The sequence below is a fragment of the Macaca nemestrina genome, chromosome 2 (assembly GCF_043159975.1).
Source record: "Macaca nemestrina isolate mMacNem1 chromosome 2, mMacNem.hap1, whole genome shotgun sequence".
In the NCBI taxonomy this organism is placed as follows: Eukaryota; Metazoa; Chordata; class Mammalia; order Primates; family Cercopithecidae; genus Macaca; species Macaca nemestrina.
In genome coordinates this window covers 92,012,575-92,025,450 of record NC_092126.1, presented here as the reverse complement: position 1 = coordinate 92,025,450, position 12,876 = coordinate 92,012,575, and the positions used below count along the sequence as shown (strand labels likewise).

Genomic DNA, 12,876 nt, shown 5'->3' with positions numbered 1-12,876 from the left:
TTGTGGGAATTCAAAATATATACATTTGTATGTACATATAGAAAAATCAAGAAAACTAATTCCATGGGTTTCAACTATAACTCTTTATGATGTCATTTAATAATAAGTAATAAATTTTTAACTTCAATGCCTAAATCAGCCATAATCCCATACTATGGAAACAAACTCTTGGTCAGCACCAGGGCAATCCAATGTCATGTTATTTTTTCATTGTACATATCACCCCCTAAAACAGACAAAATTACATGTAGTTTTACATGTACAAAAAAGTTTGGAAGCATGCTTAATAAAAATCATTCTTCAAAGCACACAACAATGAAAACAATTACAATAAAAATCGCAGATAATTTCTAAAGAAACCTCCATATATATTAACAACAACATATGTAGTTTTTAAAGTGTGTAGATTTTACTATTATCCTGGTATATGAGAAATACAGACCATGAAATCATCAACTTTAGAAAAATAAGTTACCTTGCATGACCATCAAGAGCAGTCTAGCCAAAACTGCTAAAAAGCAAGAAGAAAACATAAACGTATACACATTTTCCATAAACTTAAATATGAGCGAATAGTCTCATTTACATAAAGTAGTAATAACAGTACTAAAACCAGGTAGACAATACCACAGAAACTTGTATCAGTGGCATCACATAGCTATTTGGTAATTAAAGGCAAAGACTTAGAGATTGAACTTACGGAAATAATTAAAACACATGGTTGCTTTCCTTATTTTTACGTAAATGACTTGTAAAGTTTACACATGTCCATTGAATGTCCTAGGTAACAAACACAATGATACACAAAAGAGTTAAATATTATATTCAATAAAGACTTCATAGCAAGTAGGATGGACAAACAAGATACAAGCAGCTTGAAAACAGGATGCGAGATTTCTTTAAAAGCTTTGTAATATAAGGACTATGTGACAATATGACACAACTCTTGTCTTTAGTGTATGAAAAAAAGATGAGAAAAAAAGACAAGACAGGGAAAGGAAATATCCAGCAGCACAAAACAAATACTGCTTCAATGGTAGGGTGCTATTAAGGTAAGTGCTGGGAATTCGAAGATTCCAGGAATGGACAGGGAAAATCAATCCACGGGAAGCACAGACTAGATGTGAAAAATGTACATTCATTTACTTAATTCCTTCTGTCCATTAATTCCTCATCCTATTAAACTAAATATCCATCTGCTAACTTCCCTTAGGATTAGGTATGAAATAGCATTCAGATTCCTAGAGCTAGAATGAAATTTTGTTAAGTTTTAACAAACAAAAAGCAAGCAGTATTGTAAAGAACTGAAAACTACTCTACACTTGTTTGAAGACAAACTTAACTGTCCACTATCCAGAAATTGGATCCACTAGCAAATTCTTGGAAGGGACAGATTCAATTCACTTCATGTTAAAGCCCCCAAATAAATGGAAAAATATAACATGGTTCTTACTCTCAAGGAGTTCACAGATACTTAATGAGTGCTTACTATGTACGAGACACTTTACTAAATGCTTTCAAGTATTATTTATTTATCCTCATTACAATATTGTGATGTAGGTAGTTATTACCCCTCATTTACAAATGAAGAAATATGTATTACCCGAAGAATATTTAACGGGATAAATAACTTGCCCAAAGTTACAAAACTAGTAATCTCAATAGTCTGCCTCCAGAGAACATGCTCTTAACCATTATGAGACATATTTAGGAAAAGGCAAGGAAAATTAAAGAAGTCTACTACACCGACCATATTTTGTGGATTTTCTAAGACTATCCTGACTGCAAATATCCTGTCCCATTGTTAGATTACGTACCTCAATTTTGATTGGTAAAAAATTAGTTTTAGAGTAAACGAACATATATGTCTGATATTTATACCAAACAAACAAACAAGACCATAGCAAGATACATTTAGCTGTGCTTTAGCAGTTATACACTGGTAGATTTACTCAAAATAATTTTGAAGAAATCTGGAGTCTCATAATATCACTAAGAAATCTGAAAGCTGGTCATTTCTGGTGAAGAAAAAAAAACAAGTCTCTACACTGTAAAATTACTAATATTTTAAACTGTTTTGAGCTTTACTACTACTGTTATTATCAAGACAAGTATAGAAACTGCTTTGAAAAAGTCATGTTCAACTTTTACAATTGGTATATACTTAGAAAAAAGAATACAAATTTCACTTTCATAAATACCATAAGATGCTGCCTATCATGGTCTCAGCTGCAAATAATAGTAGCCATTAGATTTTAAGAAAAGCTTCATAAGGCACATAACTTTAAAATGACATTACTATGCATTGATATTTATACGTATAAAAGTTAGGGTTCCAAAATGTAATTATTTCCTTTCCCTGCTGTCATGTATGGTTTCATTTCAGATTGGAGTTTATAAGTAGTGTCTAATTTCAATATTTTTTCCACAAATTTTCCCATTAATGCTGCTTTGAATTTGATAATATACTCCATAAATCTATATTCACAAAATAGCGGCTGACTTAGCAAAAAATTCCAAGGATGTTTAGCTTGCCAAAGACGTTAACCTCCTAAGAGAAAAATACAGTTCAGTCACTGTGGGGCTAAAGGCAGTCAGTAGTTTTGAAATACAATAATACTTTCAGGTCTAGACCTGCCATAAGTCCATCATGAAAAAGAACTTGGAAAAGCAAGAACTCTCAAAAAAAAAGCAAGCCGCAGAAATATGCTTAGCTTGTTGAAAAATGAGTACATCCTCAAAATAACTCTAAATAATATCTCATTACCTGAGCAGTGTGCTGGTTAAAAAATATTCAAAAGTTGAAGGTAATTTGAATATTAACAGAAACAATAAGTCAACAGCATAAACATCACTGCTTTCTGATCACAAACAATGATTTCTGTCATCTTTCCACATACTTGTCTAGACAACTGAGGACAGACCTAGAAAAAAGAGGCTTACCATGCCTACAGATTTATGTTTCTAAGATTAGAACGCACTTTCTGAAAACCATCTAGAGGGATGAGTTACCAAGGGAAATTATGGAACATACTTTCCTAGAAGTCTTTAACAAGTAAGGATGCTGGCCAGTGGCTATTAAGGGTGCTGTGACAAGTCTGCTGGCCTTTATAACCCTAGCAACTGGTGTGCAGTAGATGACCTACTCTCAATGTCTGGCAGTCATTTAATTGCTCCCAGTGCCAGTAACCAAAATGACCACACCTGTAGAAATTTATTCTCCAAAGTCACTAATGGTTTCAAGAAAGGGGGGAAAAATCCTTCCACTCCATTCTTTTCCAATGGCAGCTTTTCTCTGCCACAGAATTTCACACAAGGGCCTTTAAAATATGTGCAAATTTATAAACAGGCAGACAAAATGATCTTAGCTTCTGAAAACACAACAAACTGAGATAGACTGTCTTCCCTCTAGGGAGTGATTTACTTACTCTTCCCTGAAATAAAAAATAGACTTTAACATACTAGGAATCTCAGCATTTGGGAGTTGTAAAGAACCTTAGAAATCTTGCAGGTGAAGAAATAGGCTCTGAAAGGCCAAGATCTTAGGCCAAACAGCTAGTTAATAGATGAATGGAGAAACCGTGTTTTCTGATTCGTGATCGAATTTTTTTTTCACCACAGCACACAGCCTCTCTGTAACCTAACAATCTTTGCCGAAATGTCTCCACATATCAATAGAAATAGGCAACTAATTAATAACTTATAGAAAAGTGTTTCTTATATACAGTTTTCCCTTGGTATCTATGGGAAATTGGAGATTGGGTCTAGGACTCCCGTGGATACCAAAATCCATAGATGTTCAAGTCCCTTATATAAAACAGGGTAGTTGTTGCATATAACCTACTCCTGTGTATTTTAAATCATCTCTAGATTACTTATAATACCTAATACAATGTAAATGTTATATAAATAGTTGTTGTACTGTTTTGTTTGGAAATAATGACCAAAAAAATCTGTATATGTTTAGTACAGAAATAACTATCCTTTTTTTCCTAATATTTTCAATCTGTGGTAAGTGGAGCCCACAGAGGCAAAACCCACAAATACAAAGGGCCAAATCTGTGCTCAATAAATGATCAGCTAAGACTGGCACACAGCAATTTATCTGCTTTTCAGATAAAGCATATGGCTCCTGATAGAAACATAAGAAAGTACTTTTATTTCTAAATATGATTCTGTTTCACAAAGATCAGTGTTTACTGATCACCTACATTGGGGCACTACACTATGTGCTAAGGATACAACAATGAACACAACATGGTCTCTGCCTGTTCAAAAACATATGCCTAAAATCCTCTTCAAAATAGTGCCTTATATTTTTGTTGTACTTATAAGACATATTTGTTCATTGAGCCTTGCTAACTCCTGGTGAGTTAGGAGAGTTATGATTAGAGCAAAATGATTCTATCCCTATGCAGTTTTTTTTTTCACATCACAACACTGACTTCCTTGGCTTCTACTACACAAATACTTAAAATCTGAAGTGTACCTGACAGGCATAGTCTGTAAGAATTCTTACAGATTTTAAAAATCCCTCATTTATTTCAAATGGCAATGCTGGCCATTATACAGACCCCCTGGTAACAATCACAATAATATACGAAAGTTGCTAAAACACAACCTCTTATAAATGAGTAAAATTTAAATTATCAAGCTAACTACCAAAGTGATACATCAGAATTGTCAGGCCAAATATGAAACATTATGCTTCTGTTAAATATAAATTTTAAATAATAATTAGTATGTATACATTTTTTCCTAGTTTTATGCAACTTGTGATTATTTAAATTATCTCATTAATTATGTTACTTAGCAAGCAACACATTACAATTCCTATTGTATCAATACAGAAAGAGACATAAAAATGTGTTACAATCTGCCCCCCACTATATACATATACAAAGTAGCAGTCTGAAGGGGAATTTAGTCCCTTAGGCCAGTGGTCCTCAACTTCTTGGGCACCAGGGAACAGTTTCGTAGAAGGTAATTTTTCCAGGGACTGGGGAAGTGTGGGGGCGATGGTTTGGGAATGAAACTGTTCCATCTCAGATCATCAGGCATTAGATTCTCATTAGGAGCGGGCAACCTAGATCCCTTGCATGTGCAGTTCACAATAGGGTTCGTACTCCTAGAGAATCTAATGCCGCTGCTGCTCCGACAGGAGGCAGAGCTCAGGCGGCAATGCTGGTCCCATTGCTCACCTCCAGCTGTGCAGCCTGGTCCCTAACAGGCCAGGGACAGGTACTGGGTCTGCTGGCCAGGGGGCTGGGGACCCCTGTTTTAGGCATCTAAACCAGAGCTCTCTAATACATATTAGAAACAGCTTCACTTTAAGAACTATTTGAAGAAAAAGATAGCTCTAAGCCACCACTTTTATTACAAACTTACAAACTTTTTATAGGAGTATTTTAACTTAAAACTCCCTGAACTACATAGGTAGAGAGGGAAAGAAAGAACACCTAAAAAGTCCTTAACCAGAATCAACTGATTCATATAATAAAGAATTAAATGTGAATAAGGTATATAGTGATAAAATATTAGTAGTATATCCAATAGCTGAGTAATCTTTTTGAATGATGGAAATCTCTAGCCTTGAAGCTGAATCCTCAGACTTTAACTATATCTTGCCTCATATTTCTCTTTTATATCCTAACGAGTCAGTTTCCCCTATCCACAGTTTTTAATTTTTATTACAGTATTTATTCCAAATAAGTTACTTATAAAATTCACTTACACATAAACTTAAAGGAAAATTCAGGCGAGCAAATTTGATTCATACAAAAATAAGACTGGTAACAAGAAACTTCTGCAGAGCAAATGTTACAGGATGAGTATCCCTTATCTGAAACTCTGGAGACCAGAAATGTTTCAGATTTCAGATTTTGGAATATTTGCATATACATAATGAGATCTATTGGGGACCCACGTCTAAACACAAAATTCATTTATGTTTCACATACACCTTATACACACAGGCTGAAGGTAATTTAATACAATATTTTAAATAACTGTATGCATGAAACAAAGTTTGTGTACCTTGGACCACCAGAAAGCAAAGGTGTCAGGTGTAGAATTTTCCACTAATGGTCACATGTTGGCACTCAAGAAGTTTCAGATTTTGGAGCATATAAAATTTCAGATTTTCAGATTAGGGATGTCCAACCTATATGACATTCTGCGTAAGTTTACTTTCAATATTACCAAATAAATAAAGGTGATATATATATAACGCTATATTAAATTTTAAAATATGGTTCCCAAGTAAAGTATCAACAACTTCAGTCTGCTAATATCTGTAACTGCTAATCTGACATTGAAAACATTATTTGTGCCTATCTTCTGGAATTAGTCCTGACCAGAAGACCAAATTTTCCTATATTTCTTGCATCACCTGATAATTACTACATAATGATTCCTGATTTAAGGTTTGGTGAACAGAGATTTCACCAAAATCTTTGGATTTTCTTTTATAAATCATCCTTAATTTTAATTTGTTCCCATTTTTTAGAATGATGACGTCTGATGTTACTTATCTTTGGACATAGTGTAAATTCATCAGTTTAGACTCTACCCTCCCCCATATTATCATATATATATATATATGAATAGCTTGGCACTTGCTATCCCCTCTTGGCTGAAACTTCCAGGCATAATTATTTCCCAAGCAGGCTGACTAACACCTGAGTGTTTGACAGTGGAATGGGGTTCTGAGAGACTGAAACCAAATGTCACAGCGTTTTTTGGTCCCTAATCACACCTGCAGTGCTAACAGTCAGCAGAGTGGAAAATAGGATTTATTACGTAAACTGTGTCCTTCTGTTATCTCAGATAAGTCCACTCATGAGATCTAACACCTCCTAAGGAGAAAGGAAATGAACATTTATTAACCACCTGATCCAGGTCAAGAACTCTCTTGGATCTACATTATCTCATTTAATTCAACAACTCTACTGAATAGCAATTACCCCCATTACAGGTAAGAAAATCTGTCCAAAGTAATCCTGCCAGTAAGTTGAAGAACTAAGTTTTGAACCATGGTGCCTCAGATTCCAAAGCCAATACTGTTGATACAGAATTTTAAGGCTAGATCAGTGAGAACCACGTAGAGCATCTAGTACAATCCCTCTATATTATACATGACACCCAAAGAGATTGAGATGTGTCCAAATGTCTGTGGTGAAACGGGAAGAATTCAAGTCTCCTTATTTCCAGTGCAGTACCATACATGATAATAATCTTCATTTTTTGTGTGTGTGTATCTGTCTGAGGTGGAATGCCACTCTATATATTTTATAACATTTCAACTGTCCCCAAATGAAATTCGTATGTGTGGCAATTTCAGGGTTGTACATTTTTAGTGACCAAAAATATTAAATGAAATTGGCAAGAATAAAAACTGGTGCTTATGAATCACTATATGTTTTAAAGAATTCTGTCTCTACTATATTTATTTGTTCAGTCAAGTGCTATAATTTACAGGCTACTATGCTTGGCAATAAAAATACAACTGTACAGTATATAAGACAGGAGTCCCTATCCTCATGGAATTTACAGCCTAATAGAGGATATGGACAAAGAAATAGGCAATTACAATGCAGTGAGGTTAATGCTATGACAGTGGGAGTACAAGATGCTATAGGAACAGGAAGCAGGGACACCTAACCCAGACTAGACTTTTCAAAGGAGGTGATGTGAAAGATCAGTAGGAGTCAACCAGTCAAGGAAGGAGAATGGAGTGTTCAAATGTCTCAGGAAGTACAAACTGTATTTGCACAGGAGAGTGTGAAAAAACCAAGGGAGCTGCAGGAGTAGGGAGGAGAAATAAACCTAGAGAAAGAAGCAAGGACCAAATCATACAGGTCCTTGACAGCCAGGGTTTTACATTCTTTTCTATTAGCATTTCCTGGTGAACTTCAAAACAAACAAAAACACAGATAACTGGGATCCATCTCAGGCCAATTGAATCACGATCTCTGGGGATGAGACCAGAGTACTTTTAAAAAGCTCCCTAGATTATTCCAATGTGTAGCCAGGATTGAAAACCACTGTTTATGATGTAAAGGAAATTAAATAAGATATTACTGCAAATATGGGAAATGGAGATCTTCAGTAATTAAGCCTCCTTGGGCCCTAATTTCTTCAGTTCTATTAAAAAACAGTCTGGAGATTAGACGCAGCATGATACAGTGAAAGGAGTCGGCAAATGTTGGTTTTGTCAATGAGTCTGTCACCTGCCAACTGACTTCAGATTAGAATACCATTTCTTAGGGATAGTAATACCACTCTGTCTATGGCACTGTTAATATAGCTCAAGGTAAGTAATACTTAAGAAAAACTATTTGATAACTGTGCTAATAAAATGTAAACCATGACATTCTAAGACATATACTTCTAAAGCTGAATAATTTTTAAGACTGTAAATATTTTCACTGCAGACGAAATATTTTATAATGCTTAAGAAACACACTTCATTTAAAGAATCACCTCTGTCTTGGAATTCAAGATATAAAATAATAAAATAGAGAACTGATCCTTTTAATGCTATTGTACCTGCTCAAGAGATCAAATGGGATTAAATTACCTCTCTTCAAATAAACAGATCAACAGAGCAAGTGTCCTTTAAATGGTAATCGTAACTGTTTAAAAATCTTTATTTAGTAAAGGGCACTTAGAAGAAGTGGCACACAAAGTAAACTGGTTTAGAGAAAAAGTTATTACAATCTACTTTATGTTATATATTATTTATAAGTTTAGGGTTTTTTTTTGTTTTATTTTTTAAGGGGATACAGATTTGGGATGGAGAGGACTTTATTCTGACAGGAAGGAAGCTCTGCTATCAGAAAGGCTGTTCCATGCACAGAGCAAGTAAAGCCACTGCACTTTCACAGTCTCCCTTTTAAATATATCAAGGCCCATGACAATTTACACTTTCATGAAGCCATTTTTCAGTTTAAGTACAATATTTGTATTTAGTGACATCTCCTTAATGCTATAACCAATTTAGTTAAAAGTTTTAACCTTAAATAAAAACACTCTTTTACATTTATAGGTGTTTCATTTTTAATTATTTAAAACTGACAGGAATGTCTTTAAAACTTTACATGCACAATCATACAATATTAATATTCCTTTACTTTCTTGTTATTTCCCCCATGATGCTATCACGATATGCTATCACTTTTTATCACCTTTTTTACGAATTTAATAGCAACGTACTCTATTTTGAAAAAGCACAAGAAACTTTTGAAAAAAGTTATGAAGTTTTATTTTGTCCTAAAATGTGAGATGAAAAAACTTAAGCAAAACACCAACACACACACACACACACACACACACACACACACACACACACACACACAGTCTCCTCAGATAATTTTGGCTGATGACACTGCAGAACAGTTAATCTGATAATTAAAATTTTCCAGAACATGTGATATTTAGACAGAGATCTATGCTGTCAATCGAGCTTCAGTGCTTTAGTTAAAAGAAAAAAAAAAAAAAAAAACTTAAAACCTGAATACACAGACACATTAAATTGTTAAGACTGTAGTTGCTTTGAGAGCAAAGTGTTTCGATTTATCCAAACTAACTTAGCAACACGGTATTTTGAGTATTTTCCAGAAGTCGTCCTAAAACACGCAATCCAGCACATAAATTTTGTACGGTGCAATGTAAGCAAATACTCAGAAAAATTCAATTTCTAAGCAGGATAACATATGACCAATACTGCCCTCAGTGGTTCAAAAGTCGCAGTAGACATGATCCCCTGAGATAACCTGGAATTTACCTGCCCAAGTATTCTAAGGGGTTCTTCCCGGCCACACAAACTACGATTCAAAACATCGCTCCGAAAAACCAGGTCCTGCATGTGCACAAAGGCGCAGTGCTGGCATGAGGAAGCTTCACCAAGATGAAATCACAACTCTAATTCATTAAAGAATATGCAGACTGTTTTCTAGAAAGCCCCTCTTGTTGCGCTCCCTTTACCCTTTATTTAACTATGTAAATAGCCTCAATTATTGACATTAAAAAAATAGCTTTCGATTCCCACGTCTGGTAACATGGTTGGCCACCATCACTATTCGTTTAGCATCCTAAAATAAACCCCTCAAGTCGAGGTCAAAAACACGCCAGCTGAACATCTGGTGTTTACATAGCCCAATTCTGGGCCCTACCCTACCTTTCCGAGCCACTTAGGAGCTATGGAACAGGCATCACATAATACACTTAGTAAAGACACAAGTCACATGAGTCACTGTCTCAGGTCTATGAATGAAAGGTCTAAGCGTTTGTCTCAGCTAAAAGGAAAAAACAACCTCGAAAGGAAGGGTGGGAGGGGGAGCTGGGGAGTGGGGGGAGCGGTGTTCCTTCCATACCCCTGCCGGGCGATTTAAACCCAGTAAGAGGCAAACGCAGGGCCGCCAGGCTGGCGGGGCCGGAGTCCTCGGGCGTGACAGCCCCTCCGGAAAAGCTCGCGGTTCCGCGCCCGGGTGCCTTGCGCCGCGGTGCTCGCGGCAGCCCCTCCACCCGCCGGCTGGGTGGGCGTGCAGGGCGCGGGAGACGGAGCCACCGCGGCCGGGGCGGCGGCCCTGGGCGCACTTCCTCAACCTCCAGCCGCCCCGTCCCCAAAACTGGGAGTAGAAGGAAAGGAAGAGTGAGGCGGCAGCCAGAGAGAAAGGAGAGGGAGCGGCGAGCCCTCGCCTCTGCAGCTGGGAGAGGCCAGAGGCAGGCGAGGGAGAGGGAGCGGCGATCGCAGGCGAACTCCGCCGCGGGCCGACGCTGGGAGACGACCAGCCCGTAGCCCCCGCCCAACACGGCGGGCGCGCCCGGGAGTCTCCGGCACCCACCCCGTCCCCATTCCCACCGCACCCGCTCCCGGCCAGTCCGCGCTCTACTCACGCTCGGGGCTCTTCCAGGCTCCGCGGCTCTAACCGCATCGGGTCCCAGCCCCGCGGGCGGCGGCGGCGGCGCCGAGGGAGAGGAGAGCGGGCGGCACGGCCCCCGCCTCCCGGCCCCTCTCCCCCGCCGCTCCGGAGCTGCCCGGCCGGGCCCGAGCCCTGCCTCGCCGGCGGCCCCAGCCCCACTCCCAGCGGCCGCGGCAGCAGCAGCCCGAGACCTCAGCGGCCGCAGCGCCGGCACCGGAACTGCCGCTTTCTCCTTCTCGCTCCCTCTCCTGGCTAGCCCCCGCCACACGCCCCCGCCCCCGCCCCCGACTCCTTTCTCCGTCGCCCCTGTTTTTTTTTCCTTTTGTTTCCAGAATAAACTTTATTGGTCTCTTTTTCCGCTCACATCGTGTAAACAAACAACGAACTCTTCCCCACCCCCTCGGCTCCCCCCCTCCTCCGGCAGAGGAGGGTAAGAGCTGAGGAGGGGCAGGGCCTACAATTCCCCGGAAGCAGATGCGCACAGCAGCGGAAGTGAAATTGAGGCGAGGAAGAGCAGGGAGTGGGCAAATAGGGTAACAATATGTGCTACTGCGCCTGCGCCTTGCTTTTCCGCCCGAAGTTTGTGTACAGTTGGGGCTGCTCTTCTGACGTTTGTTAAATGATCCGTCTTCTGGAGTAGTGAGGATGTTGTGTTATCCTAGGACAACGTACATGTAGTATATTTGTTTCTACGAGCAGCAGGCGAGCTCGGGTAGAGATATAGAAAGGAATATTGGGAGCAAGTGGGTTATTTCACTTTTACACCCATAGAGGAAACGAGATTAGTTTGGGGGTAAGAGGAGGCGCGGTGGCTAACCGCCGCTGTCAGTGGCTAACCAGAGTGGTTATGGATTCTATAATAGAAAGAATGCTTTTTACAAAGCGTTGCTGTGCTGTCTTCTGCCAACATGGTTTAAATTGTATACCATCCCTAAGGCGGAATGCACTGTCACAGCCCTCTGCAGTCCTTTGACTCAGTTCGTGTGGACCTTTTGCTAAGCGCTGTTTTTTTGTTTTTTGTTTTGTTTTTTGAATCGGATTCTGATTCGAACCAGCTTGTAGGATTCAATTCTAACTATTCAGAAGACGTGGGGGATTTTTTCGCGTAAAGCCAATAGAGGCTTCAGAAATGTCATATAGGCTATAGATTTGATTCAAGGTGGTGTCTTGGTACTGCGTACATTAGACGTCTGTTTGCTTGAGAGTAAATCAATCTGTTGACTTTTGAGATTACTACTGATAAGGGTTGGGTACTGTGCGTTTTTCTCCCCCTACTGGTCTTTGGTTGTAATATTGGAAAAGCGTAGGAGCGGTGGTTAGAAGTCTGAGATACAAGTACTCCAGCATCGGTTCCTTCTTGAATTTTTAAGTAATAGAGGGCTTGGGAAGTGACCCATCCTAGAGATACTACAGTCCTACTTGTCATCTAGAGCAAAACTCTGACCAATAACAGTCTTCTCGAACACCACACGTCCGTCCATACCCCAATGGTAAATGAGATGGATCTGTTCCTCTTTGTGGTCGTATTTCACTTGACTGTATTCCTTTATTTCCTGTGTGTTCTTTCTCTCTTCCTTTTTCTCCCTTTAGCTCGGGTTTTCATCTCACATTCCAAGGGTTTGTGTTTCTAAATGTTTTTCTCGAACCAATGTTTTTCAGCAGTTTTAGAACACTGTTACTCCAGAGTACGGAATTTTTAAAAAAAGCAACACTGAATTGCTAGTCAAAGTAAATCTTAAGGCAATATTTCCCAAATTGTGTTTCAAGCACAGAGTTATGTGAGATATTAATAGGTAGCCCTTGGTGGGGAAAAATATTCTAGGGATATTTTTCCTTATAAAATTTATTTTTTATTTTTATTATTTTTTTGAGCCGGAGTCTCACTCTGTAGCCCAGGCTGGAGTTCAGTGGTGCAATCTCGGCTCGCTGCAGCCTCCACCTCCCAAGTTCA

At 38.8% G+C, this 12,876-nt stretch overlaps 1 protein-coding gene across 1 annotated transcript in view; it reads right to left on the bottom strand.

The window, feature by feature from the left end:
* LOC105489973 (phosphatidylinositol-4,5-bisphosphate 3-kinase catalytic subunit alpha) overlaps positions 1-11,025 on the bottom strand; it is an 87,964-nt gene extending 76,939 nt beyond the window's left edge. The window contains exon 1 of the mRNA XM_011755149.3: positions 10,900-11,025. The gene's annotated coding sequence lies outside the window, so the exon portion shown is untranslated. The remainder of the gene's footprint in view (positions 1-10,899) is intronic.
* Positions 11,026-12,876: the final 1,851 nt, after the last annotated feature.